The following is a 14,022-nucleotide window of genomic DNA, read 5'->3' on the forward strand; positions in this document are numbered from 1 at the left end:
CAAGTTCTTCCTCAGCTCTAATTGGACTGAGGAAAAAAATAGCAACATGCTGTGAGTGGATGTGATAATCGGTTCACACACGCCAATGCAAGTCAATGGGTGCCATCCAATTTTTACTCAGACATTTCAAAGGAAACCCGACATTTCATCAACCAATTACAGTAAATTCACAGCCCGAACCATCAGAATAGATAAGTAGATAGAATAGAAAGATGTCATGTGGAAATTTAATGTCACAAGCTCACTACATATCAGAATAATAAGCTAGTACCCTTTATTGCCTTTCCTGTGGAACTAAAGGGTGTATAGCCTTATTAAACCAATTAAATACATTTTTTTAAAAAAATGACGTGGGAGTCACCCCTATTTTTAATAACCAGTTAAGAGAAAGCAGGCAGCTAAGGGCTGATATTAACCATGGACCTTCTCAGCCTATTAATATCAACTCACAGCTGTTTTCTTTGCTTTTGATGGTTATAAAAATGGGAAAACCCTAGAAAAATGATGTGGGGTCCCCCCATAGATAGATAGATACATAGTAGGGTAGATAGATAGCTAGATAGATATCCGTGAGATATATAATTAGTGAGTTGCATGTGTAACTTATTATACATGTATTAAGCTAATAAATAAATGAAAAAAATGACGTGGGGTCCCCCCATTTTTGATAACCAGCAAAGGTAAAGCAGACTGCTGTGAGCTGATATTATCAGGCTGGGAAGGTCCATGGTTATTGGACAATTCTCAGCCTAAAAATACTAGCCCTCAGCTACCATAGAAGTGGAGCATCACATTAGATGCTCCAAATTCTGGCACTTTGCCACAGCTCTTCCCTATTGCCCAGGTACGTTGTCAATCAGGGTCATGGTAGTTGGGGATGATTTCAGCTGTGATTTGTAAAAATTCACAGCTAACATCAAACCCTGATGTCAGTAATGGTGCGATGTCTATCAGACACCCCCATTACTAACCCAGTAATCATAAAAAACCACACACACAAAATATAGCGCTCATCAGAGTCACCGAGTCTCACAGAGGGTACCGTGACTGAGTGACTCTGATGAGCATTATCATTACTAACGTCACTGCTGTTGAAAGACGTCAGGTCTCGTGGAGTACAGCGTGAGATGGCGACTCTGCTAATCGGTGACATCAGTACCTGTCGACTGTGAATAACAGTAACGTTACTGCTATTCACAGTCGGGGCCGGATTCAGTGGACTACGTGGGAACATTTTTTTATGAATTGGTGAACGAGGGAAAGTGTCTAGTTCTTATTTCTCACTTTCTATGTTTTTCAGGTTTCCATTTGCAGACTACGTCATATTCCCAGGATTACATTGGACCTGCATGATTTTGTTGTTTGTTTTTTTAAATAAATTGGTGAACGAGGTAAAGTGTGAGGGGGTGTTTATTCAAATAAAGTATTTTTTGTGTTTCTTTTTATTACTGCGTTAGTAATGGGGGTGTCTGATAAAAAACACGTGTTTCTGGTGCATTTCTGCCTGCGTTTTTTATTGATTTGAGTAAAGTGAATGGTGAAAAACGCAGGGCAAAAACGCACAGAGAATTGACATGCTGCAGATTATATTCTGCACCAAATTTGCAAGTCAAAAATACTCAACGTGTGCATGACACTTCAGATTTCTCATTCACTTTGCTGGAATCAGGTTTTGCTTCAGGTTTTGCCCCAAATCCGCGCAGAAAAAACACACCAAATTTGCAATGTGTGCACACAACCTAAATTTTTTAGCAAGTTTTTTGAGGGTTATACACCAAAAAAAAACATACAGAGATACTGCCCAGCCTAATCTCATCTTATTTCATATGCTCAGCGCTGATTGGGTAACAATGAGGAGGTGGAGCCTGAAGAAGAGAAGGAGGAAAAGGAGCTGGTTGAGTGCAAAAGAGGATAGTACCCACACAAGCTTCACTCTGTCTCTCCTACATTGGTGGGCTGAGGATGGGAATAAGAAGGAAGAGAGGTAGGAGGTGATGGAGAGTAGTCATCATTTTGGAGACAGGGAAGTGTTGGCTCTAGGGACCTTGGCACATATGGCAGACTTTATGTACCGCTGTCTTTCCCGTGACCCTCGTGTTACATTCATCTTGGTCAAAAAAGAGTACTGGTTGCAAACTCTGCTAGACCCATGCTACAAGTAGAACTTTGCATCTCTTCTTCCTAAGACAAAGAGGTCTTTTAAAATTGTGCTATAACAGAAGGCCATTGTGGCAAATATGTTGAAAAAATTCTCATCAATCAACGCTAGTGGCACGGGGCAAGCTTCCTTGCCCAACCAAGGAGGAGAGGTAAGGGAGAAGCACACCAGGTACATCAGAGGCAGGGGTACACTGTGAAAATTGGGCCAATTTCATGACACCAGCTCAGCATCCATGCCTGGTTGACCAAACCAGTGAACACCCTAATTCCTCTGAGATCTTCAGCTATTGTGTCTCAAAGCAGGACACCTGGCATGAGCTGTCCCCCTATACCTTGGAGGTGTTGTGCTGCCCTCCCGTTAGCATCTTGTCTGAGTGGATTTTTAGTGCCACAGGGAGGGTCATAACAGACAGACGCTTTCGCCTGTCAACAGAAAGTGCTGACAGGCTCACTATTATAACAATGAACAAAAGAACCAACAGAAAGAAACCTGATTAAAGAGTTAGAAATTAAGAGTATTATATTGCAAAACCTTTATTTGTGTACATTAGGGTATGTGGTGGCAAAGAAGAAGAGCGTATGCAAACATTTTTGTATCCCTGATCACAGCATTATGGACATGAAATTACTAGTATTAAAAGGTAACTTCAAATCTCAGAGAGACAGAAGAGTTTGGCAGTAAAAACTTATGACAACCTTTGACATACTCAGTATAGGAGTTAATGTGTCGAATGGATGTATGTCTATTTACATCGACTAAGGAATGAGCTCCTCAGACCTTGTTGGGGCACCAAAATCCCTGACCAGACCCTAATCACAGGACAATAAAACCATCACACTCCTTATCTATGAACTGTTCCAATAATTACAGACACAACTGTTTATCCCTCTTCCATAATGATTGTTCTGCTTCATGTCACTTGTCTTATCTATTGCATTATTTCTGTGTCCTGTTGTGTATAAATATGTGACTTCATGTTTTGTGTTATTGTATGCCTGATGAAGAGATCTGAGTAGTCTCGAAAGCTTGCAATTTGTTACCATCTTTTCAGCTAGCCATTAAAAGGTATCAACCACTGAGGATCCTCAAAACTTAATATTTTTCTATCTACTCGCTAACACGATACTAAGGTATATATCTTTCCTGTGTTATAATAAAGGATTTAGGCTTTTATACACAGTACACATTGGTCTGTTGTGTAGCTTAGTATAAATGCAGCCAGAAATAAGAAATAAATTGTGTAAGGCTGGAGTTAGACACAACATATAAAAATACGGACAGTATTTTACAGTTGTAATACGCAGAAATGTTCCCTGAACAGTGATCCGTATGTCATCCGTTGTCAAGGCGTGGCTCCATTTTTTGCACATGTAAGCATCCGTATGTCATCCATATGGCATCTGTACAGCAGTCTTTTCTCGCAACCTTGCAAAAATGGACATTTAATGGTTTTGAGGCCTGAAAATAATTTAAATCATCATCACAAACCCTATTTATTGCCTCTGCACCAGGTGGCAGCCTCCAATCTGCCCATTTTGTTGCTGTGCTTGTGTTGGTGTATTGGTGGTTTGTTGGCAACATGTCAGACAGACTTAGGTTCACCCCAACTGAGCGTGTTCTATACAACTGGGTTTTGTCACGCCGCTTTGGCCAGCCATACCCAGTGATTGTGGATCCGAGGAGGAGACGAATGTGGGTCCATCCGCTTTTGAGGCAACGCCTCACTAGAGGCTATTTCCACCGGCTCTATACATCTCTTCGGACTCATCCCGACAAGTTTTATCAATATTGTCGCATGGGCCTTGCCACCCTTGATGTTTTGTTGGAGACAGTGCTCCCTGGGATCACCTTTCAGGACACCAGGATGCGCAAATGTATATCAGCTGCGCAATAACCAGTTGGACCTACCATCACCACGACAGCTTTCAGGCTCCAATCAAGATTCTGTGCCTTATGTCTTTGTTGCAGATGAGGCCTTTCAATTAACTTGGCATGTAATGAGGCCATATCCCCGTCGAAACCTGGACCACCGGCGCAGAATCTTTAACTTGCGATTATCACGCGCACAACGTCTGGTGGAGTGCACCTTTGGCATTCTTTGTGCCAAATGGCGGGTCCTCCAGTCAGCCATTCAGCTGTGTGAAGCCAACGTAAATTAGGTCATCAAGACATGTGTGGTCCTACATAACTTCACACAAATTCATGATTGCTCCTCATCTGATGGTGCTGAAGGTGCGTTGGGCAATGTGGGTAGGCCTAGACCACATGTGTTCCCTCACCGTCGTCCTCTCTCTGGACTGAAATTCCGTGATGTTTTCACCAATTATTTTGTAACACCTCAGGGTGCTACTCCCTGGCAAGAGCATGCTGTATCTATGTTGTAAGTGTCAAATGTTTGTGTATATAAATATCATTTTTCCCTTTAAGTTGTTGTGTGTTTTCAGTTAAATTATCTTCTATATTTTCTATTTTTGATCTTAAAAGTTATGAAGCCAATAAGAGACAAAATTTGGCATTTGGGAACTTTTTATGGTGCCAAAAGCAAACATTTTTTTAACGGAAACAATATATTTCAGTCAAAAGGCCCATAAAAATTTGGGCATACCTTTTTTTAAAGATTTGTAAAACCAAAAATTTTAACAGAAGCATAAATTTGCAACAGCAAAATCAGACACAAAAAAATCTTACAAATCTTGGTAGGTTGGGGGAGGTGATGGCGGGAGTCCAGCCTCTGTTTGTTGCTGGATTTGTTGGCCATCTTGTCCTTGACCCTGTGTGGGTGCATAATCTTGGCCATGATGTATGATGTGGCCAGGATCATGTTGCTGAGTTGCAAAGTGGCCAGAGGGATACTGGAGATGATACTCCTGGGGGTTGGGCTAGCCACGTGAGTCATACCCCTCAATATGGCCATGTCGTCCAAAGCCAGGTTGGGACCAGCCTCCAACACTGGGTCTGAACAAGTGGCCATATTGGGCAGTTGGGTTATAGGCTGCCATTTGGGCCTGTGGTGGCCAAGGTTGGGTTGGGGGGATGGATTGAGGTGTAGGCACATGTGTAGGAGGTCCTCAGATCCATATTGAGTATGCACTTCTGGGTTGGGGGCAATTCGGAGCAGGTTACGGGGTGACAGCTGCCACCACTCCAAAAACTCAAATGCCTCATATGGGGTATTGGGGTGTGTGCATGCATCAATGAGGATCTGAATGTATCCTCGCACACGTAGCCTCACCTCATGGGTAGGGGGTGGAGGTACCAGTCTAGGCTGTGGGAATATTTCTCCTCACCCTCATCCAGGGCAGCCCTGGACAGGTAATTCAGCACCCCCGTGTTAACATGCCTCCAGGTATCAGAGGCAGGGATCTCTCTCCTTCATCTCCCACGGCGGGATATGACATCAGGCAGGGGGAAGGCCTCAAGACGCACAGTAGGGCTGCTGCTGTTGCCCTGGCCCTCAAGGCTGCTGGGTGCTGGTGCAGCTGCTGGTACAGGTGCAGGTGCTGGTGCAGGTGGTGCTTGGTGGATGCAGCTGGAAGGCTCAGAAAATGGGTCAGCCACCTCTTCACCTCCCCCGACCAGATCTATAATGGCCTCAGAATCTGACTCTGTCTCCCTCTCAGTGAGGTTGGAATGAGATCTGTTTTGAAATGTGATAGAAAAAAAAGGTTGGAGATATGACCCTAAAAACAATATGTGTAATGTGGTGTGATGTATGTACTTACGGTCTGAGATCCAGAATAGGAGCCAGAAATGCCAGCCGGTCGTAATATATATACTTCCATATGATCGGTGCTGCATCCCCACTCCTGGCCCGCTGCTGACGTTCCCGCCTGTACTGGTTGCGGATGCTGTGTCAGCATCTCATCACATCTTCCACTGCAATGTGACACAATAATTTTTAAGGACATTGCACAAATTTGAGCAAAAAGTGTCTAGACATTTAACATAGTCTTGTGGCCTATAATAATTCAAAACATAACTGCGATTACACAGAATGAGCCACAAATACACATAATAGGATTTTAGAGGCTAATGGGAAAACGTGGTATTTAGTGCAGCTAATAGGTGTCACGGGGCAGTATGGGGAAAACCAGAGACGTGGAACCAGGGCCCCTGAACTGCCCCTCAGGCTAAAGAGGTGCACTGACTTTCCTTAACTTGGGGGTACACTTAATGGTAGTGAGGCCCAAGTCTCCGACCTGTCCCTATCTCCTGTTAAGCCCTGAGCTAAAGCCCCAACCCCCTCCCCAGGAGGTGAGACATGGAAAAGATGTACTGCACCAATAACACAAAGGAAAGATACAACAGACACCACGGGGTCAAAGCAAATGAACAACAAAACTTATCTTCCTCTGCCGTCATGCACCAGAGAGCAGAGTTAGGCACCAGAACAAGGGGATAGCTGGAGCTCCACTGCGACACAGCCTGCTCCTGAGTCCAGCTTGGTTGGTCTCCAAATGAATAATATCACCAACAGTGGGTGCAGCACCTGATGACCCTTTATAGGATGGAGGGAGTGGTCACACCTACTGACTGATTAAACATGTAGTAACACCAGCGGCCACCAGGGGGGGACCCAGCAGCAGACTCACTAAACTTGTAGTAACACCAGCGGCCACTGGGGGCAAAAACCCATATTAACCCCTGAGGTCCAGAAAGGAAAAAGGTTTATATAAGAGAATCCGGACTCTGACACAGATCCAAAAATGGAATGTGACAATAGGATTTAGCAAAAATAAGAGAACTTACTAATTTGTTGCTGATCCTCACGTGAACGGTCCGCAAATACTGGAAACATTTGTCCACAGATGCGCCTCCATGCCGCCTCTTTTCTGGCCCGGTCGGAGTAATGTGCATCCCTCTGGTCCGAAAGTTCTGGCCTTTCTTGGACCAGAACAATAAGCATCTCGACATTTATGTATTTAGACATGCTGCAGGACGGCGTGGAGGCGTTCTTCCAGGATCTCTGGAGCGCTTTTTGAGCTAATTAGCATGTCTAAGCTTCCTGATTATGGCTTGGCCCATTTCCTGTCACCTGGAAAAGTCTTGCGTGTTTCTCGCAAGTCACAAGCGTGGTTCGTGTGTAATCCGTATTTTTCTCGCCCCCATAGACTTTGATTGGTGTATTTTTGGAGGAATACGCTGAGAATCGCAGCATGTTGCGATTTTCTCAGCCCATAAAATACGGCCGAGAAATATACGGCTGATGGGAGCTGCCCTATAGAGAAACATTGGTCCGTGTGCAATGCGTGGTTTTAGCGCCTCTCACTCGTCTGTATTTCTCTATAGTGTGACGCCGGCCTAATGTTTCATAATTTTCAGATTCCTGCAGATTAGTATTCTACAGCTCTGTTGCTGTATTATTAACCCTGCTGTCTCACAACCCTGTGTTCACAAACTGCTTTTCTGAACCTTAAGCTGCAATTATATTTGACAATTGAACTCACATTTAAGTAAGGCCATGCTGTACGAGTCTCTCATTTTCATTCAGTTTCCTGCTGTCTCTAGTAGTTTATGAGAACCCTACATAGGCAAACTGGGAAAAACTATTAACCATATCAAAGGTAAAGATTGATAATTATGTTTCTCGAGTGTCTGAGTAAGGTAAACTCAGCTGCTAAACTTTACGTATTACTTGTAGTTCAGTGGTTCTAGAACAATGATGAGCAGAATAGCAGAGTTGTAGCAGCAGAGTGGAACCCATTCAATGTAAAGTAACCGAGAGTGGTAGTCATGACCGAGCTGCTGCCTCATTATGACATGTCGTTTAATTTTTTATTTTTATTTATTTTACTCATTTATATAGCGCCATTAATTCCACAGCGCTTTACAGACATTATCATTGCTGTCCCCAATGGGGCTCACAATCTAAATTCCCTATTAATATGTCTTTGGAATGTGGGAGGAAACCCACGCAAACACGGGGAGAGCATACAAACTCCTTGCAGATGTTGTCCTTGGTCGGATTTACAAGAAAATCGTGTCCCAGTCCCAATGTGTCCAGTTTTTGGTGTATCACACTCACATGTAGGCCACAGACCACCTGTAGGGGAAGTGGACTGACATATGGACCTGTCTGCAGTGGGAAGGTAATGGATAGTGTGCTTTAGGTGGACTGTTGTGTTGAAAGAAGGAGACAGCTTGAGATAGGGGAGATGGGTGTAATACTGAAGTTTGGCCGCAAGATGGCAGTAGAGAGCTGTAAGAAAAGGACTTAATATCAGCTTATGGCTACGAAACCACACAGTCATGGGGGGCGGGGTTATGGGAACTCTAGGGGGAATTCTCAAGGAGGGGGATAAAAGGAAGACAGAGAGTTCTAGAAGCGGTCAGTCCGGCGAGAGGAGCTCAGGAGAGGAAAAGACCAAAGGGAGAAGTGGACAGAGAAGAAGCTCCGGAAGGGACTGACAACTGAGACAGTCAGGGGGGGTGGCCCTGACAGGAGGAGCCGCAGATGGAGAAAGAGCCTGGGGTACCACAAGACGGACGGACTCGGACGGGTGAAGCGCTGTGATGGTAGGCCTAGGGTAGCCACAGTGAAAGATCCACGAGGGACGTCATTCAGGAAGACAGAAGAAAGGGAAAGGTACCCGAGCCTGTGTGCGGAGCTCATAGAATCATAGAATCGTAGAGTTGGAAGGGACCTCCTGGGCCATCTGGTCCAACCCCCTGCTCAAAGCAGGATTCGCTAAATCATCCCAGTCAGATGTCTGTCCAGCCTCTGTTTGAACACTTCCATTGAAGGAGAACTCACCACTTCTCGTGGCAGCCTGTTCCACTCATTGATCACTCTAACTGTCAAAAAGTTTTTTCTAATATCTAATCTGTGTCTCCTCCCATTCAGTTTCATCCCATTGCTTCTAGTCTTTCCTTGTGCAAATGAGAATAAAGTTGATCCTTCTACAATGTGACAGCCCTTTACATATTTGTAGACAGCTATTAAGTCTCCTCTCAGTCTTCTCTTTTGCAAACTAAACATTCCCAAATCCTGCAACCTTTCCTCATAAGACAGGGTTTGCAGACCGGTCACCATTCTGGTCGCTCTTTTCTGAACTTGCTCCAGTTTGTTGATGTCTTTTTTAAAATGTGGTGCCCAAAACTGGACACAATATTCCAGGTGAGGTCTGACCAAAGAGGAGTAGAGGGAAATAATGACTTCACGTGATCTAGACTGTATGCTTCTGTTAATACATCCTAGAATTGCATTTGCCTTTTTGCTGCTGCATCACACTGTTGACTCATATTCAGTCTGTGATCTATTAGTATACCCAAGTCTTTTTCACATGTGCTGTCACTTAGCCCTATTCCTCCCATTCTATATATGCTTTTTTCATTTTTATTGCCCAGATGTAGTACTTTGCATTTCTCCCTGTTAAAAACCATTCTGTTAGTTGCTGCCCACTTCTCCAGTTTATTTAAATCTTTTTGAATCCTCTCTCTCTCTTCTCTAGTATTAGCTATCCCTCCTAGCTTTGTGTCATCAGCAAATTTAATCAGTTTACCCTCAATTCCTTCATCTAAATCGTTGATAAAGATGTTGAACAATACAGGGTCCAGGACAGAGCCCTGTGATACCCCACTTGTGACATTCTTCCAACTGGATGTGCAGCCATTTACGACCACTCTTTGGGTCCGATCACTAAGCCAGTTATGAATCCACCTAACAGTTGCCTTGTCCATTCCATACTTAGTCATTTTTTCAATAAGGATTGTATGAGATACTTTGTCAAATGCTTTGCTGAAGTCAAGATATACTATATCTACAGCATTTCCTTGATCCACCCAATCAGTGATACCGTCATAGAAGGAAATTAAGTTAGTCTGACATGACTTATTAGTTACAAACCCATGCTGACTCTGTTTAATCACTTCATTCTTATCCAGGTACTGACATACATGTTGTTTAATAATTTGTTCAAAGATCTTTCCTGGTATAGAAGTCAGACTCACCGGCCTATAGTTGCCTGGGTACACTTTCTTCCCCTTTTTGAAGATTGGAACAACATTTGCTCTTCTCCAGTCTTCTGGCACTTCTCCTGTTCTCCAAGAATTTTCAAAGATTATGGAGAGGGGTTCAAAAATGTCTTCTGCTATCTCCTTCAGTACTCTGGGGTGTAATTCATCTGGACCTGGAGACTTGAATTCATTTAGGTTAGCTAAGTGTTTCCTCACTATCTTTCTGTTTATAGATATCCTGGATTCTTCTATTCCCTTAATAGGACAGTGAAGAACAGTTGATGTTACATTTGCTTTCTGAGAGAAAACAGATGCAAAATAGGAATTTAAAAGTTCAGCCTTCTCAACATCCTGTCTTACCATTTCATCATTTTCATCCTGTAAAAATCCTATAGCATCTTTGACTTTTCTTTTACTTTTGACATATCCCCAAAATCCTTTATTATTGCTTTTGACATCTCTTGCAAGCCTCAATTCATTTTCAGCTTTAGATAATCTGATTTGTGCCCTGCAGGTTCTGCAGACAGCATTATATTCTTCTTTAGATATGCCTCCCTCTTTCCATTTTATAAACATTTCTTTCTTCCTTTTTAGCATGTGCTTAAGTTCTGTGTTCATCCATCCTGGTTTCCTTAAATGCTTCCTATTCTTCCCTCTTTTCGGAATTGTTAACAACTGTGCTTTGAGAATTTCATTTTTCAAAATTTCCCATCCTTCCTGGACATTTTTGTCTTTAAGGATATCCAGCCATTGGATCCCTCCAATTCTCTTTCTGAATCCCTTAAAATCTGCCTTTCTGAAATCTAACCTTGACGTCTGAGTCTTCACAGGTCTTCCTGCTCTAGTTATCCAAAATTCTAAAATAGCATGGTCGCTACCTCCTAGGGTCCCAGCCACTTTTACCTCCTCAACCATTTCCTCCCTGTTTATAAGGATTAGATCCAAGGTAGCAGTTCCCCTTGTTTTCTCCCTTACCTTTTGGAAGATAAAGTTGTCAGCAAGAGAGGATAAGAATTTCCTTGACCTGTTAGTTTTGCCTGAGAGAGATTCCCAACAAATGTCTGGATAGTTGAAATCTCCCATGACAACTATGTCATATTTTTTGGAGAACTTGGCCATTTGATGCATAAAGAGTTCATCCATATCTTCAGCTTGCACAGGCGGCCTGTAGTAAATGCCTACAATGGTGTCCTTTCCATTGTTCTGTCCTTGTATTCTTACCCAAACAGTTTCCACAGAACTCCCAGTCTCTGAAGCTTCAATCTCTGTGCAGATATACGCGTTTCTAACATACAATGCGACACCCCATACGACACAGCTCATTGTGCAGCAGCTGTGTGGTGCGGTGGTCGTCGAGAGGATGGCCAATAAAGAGGACCTGTTGGACGCACTTCAGTCTCTGTCTCAGTCTGTTCGCGGCGGTAAGAGGACCACCCCCAGGTCGGCCCACCTACCTACACACCCATGCTTCCAGGCCTCTATATTCCGAAGCTGCCACACATAACTCAGAAGACATGCAGTTCATATTAACCAAACATTTACTGGACAGTACAAGTTCATCAGATAGTAGCACGCAGTATCAGGCTCAACACGTCTTGTTCCATGTTTCCTTGACACAGTGTGTTTCCTTTCACAGTCCATTTCCAGCATTACCATCTATTCCTCATGGACTATCCCTACTTGGCTATTCTTGCCTGCCCCAGGAATTTCCAGTCCAGTACCACAGTGCGCCCCATACGCCTGGGGATAAGGCACTCTTTCCAGTACTTATGCCGAGCCCTAAACTTTGGACATTGCAGGAATGTCCACAAGGGATTCTAGTTAGGCCTCCCACTGCCATGAATGATAGCTTTTCAATGCCGCCAGCAGCCCACTGCACTTGAACTTGACCTTAGTTACTGTACTTCCATATCTGACTAACTGTGAGGAAGTAGTCTGCTTTATACTAGCACTAGCCCCATCCCATTGAGGGCTAGTCCCAAACGTTAACTGTACCTTATAATATGTCCTCAGCTAACTAGAGTTACTATCTTATACAAGTATACACTAAGCCTATTGCCATTCTCTTACATCCTAATCTATATCTTAACCTATGCTGTATACTACCACAACACATGATATTCACTGTATACATGTTACACTTATACAGTATATTACCTCTACATTACTCATGCTCTATACATTGTCACATCACAATACATAACACAATATATACAAAAGACACATAAAACTATATACATAGACTCGATTGGTGACTTCAGGGATAGGAACTCGTTAGTACAGTCCATCACTCTTACAGCAAAAAGGTGAGATTCCAGTGGTGATACAGTGTAAATTTCCTGCGATAGCAAAGTAGAAACAATGCAAGAGAGCTGATTTTGAAATGGTAGTACAATCTAGCAGAGCTGGGAAAGCTGCATTAATGACAAGTGATCTCCTGTTGGGTTTAAGTGACTCAAAGAGATGAAGTCACAGAAGCACCAGTACATTCCGAAGTTAGAAGAAAAGAAGTGACTTTCCGCTGCAGAGAGTGGACAAAATGATCACCATTGGACCCAGGGACGGTTAGTAACATGTATTCTATACCTCCCAACTTTCATAAAAGAGAAAGATGGACAAACTATATTGTGCACAAAATTTTTGGTCATGCCCTTAACCACCCCCCCAGCAACCACCATTCATTTCTTTCTACCATGGCAGGAGGAGATGTCAGAGGGGGCATAATGGCAGTGAGTGACATTCAGCAGACCGACCGGGACACTTGGTGTACATCCAAATTTAGGACTATCCCACTGTATCCTGGACAGTTGGACCTTTGGATTTATTATTTGTTCATTCATTCATAGGTGTAGCAGCCAGAACTTTTAATTTTTGCATAAGCTTCACTATATGAAGGCTTCCTTTATGGCAAGACAAGCTATATTTTGTTAATTACCATTTTGCCAAACTCGTCTGTAAGGTTGTGCCCACATGTAGTGTAAATACTGTATTTTTTCTGCTGCATTTTTTGCACAGAAAATCTGATTCACTTAAATGTATAAGCAAAGTGGAAATGATTTTCGGAAAACACATGTCAAATGTACGTCTAAACACACTGTTGAACTGTGCTTTCTTTAGTGTGTTTTTTATCTATAGACTTCCATGAGGAGTTTGAAAAATGCATGTAAAAATATCAGCGGCAAATATAAGAAGAGAATCAAAGCTTTTCTGTGGTAAGAAAATGTTAATTAAAATCTGCACCCAGTAAGTAAGCAGCAAAAATGCAATAATCAGAGAATATTGTTTATTGTATAGTGTAACATAGTAACATAGTAACATAGTTATTAAGGTTGAAGGGAGACTTTAAGTCCATCTAGTTCAACCCATATCCTGTCCTCACTTGCCCTAACATGTTGATCCAGAGGAAGGCAAAAAAAACCCATGTGGCAAACAGTAAGCTTCACATTGGGGAAAAAAATTCCTTCCCGACTCCACATACGGCAATCAGACTAGCTCCCTGGATCAACACAATATTAAGGAAACTAGTGTATATACCCTGTAATATTATACTTTTCAAGAAAGGCATCCAGTCCCTTCTTAAATTTTAGTAGGGAATCACTCATTACAACATCATATGGCAGAGAGTTCCATAGTCTCACTGCTCTTACAGTAAGGAATCCGCGTCTGTGAGTATACTTAAACCTTCTTTCCTTGAGACGTAGAGGATGCCCCCTTGTCCCCATCACAGGTCTAAGAGTAAAAAGATCATTAGAAAGGTCTTTGTACTGTCCCCGCAGATATTTATACATTGTAATAAGATCACCCCTAAGCCTTCGATTCTCCAAACTAAATAACCCCAAGTGTAATAACCTGTCTTGGTATTGCAGACCCCCTAGTTCCCTAATAACCTTGGTCGCTCTTCTCTG

The sequence above is a fragment of the Dendrobates tinctorius genome, unplaced genomic scaffold, assembly GCF_039654945.1.
Source record: "Dendrobates tinctorius isolate UK_male_01 unplaced genomic scaffold, ASM3965494v1 ptg000003l, whole genome shotgun sequence".
NCBI lineage: Eukaryota > Metazoa > Chordata > Amphibia > Anura > Dendrobatidae > Dendrobates > Dendrobates tinctorius.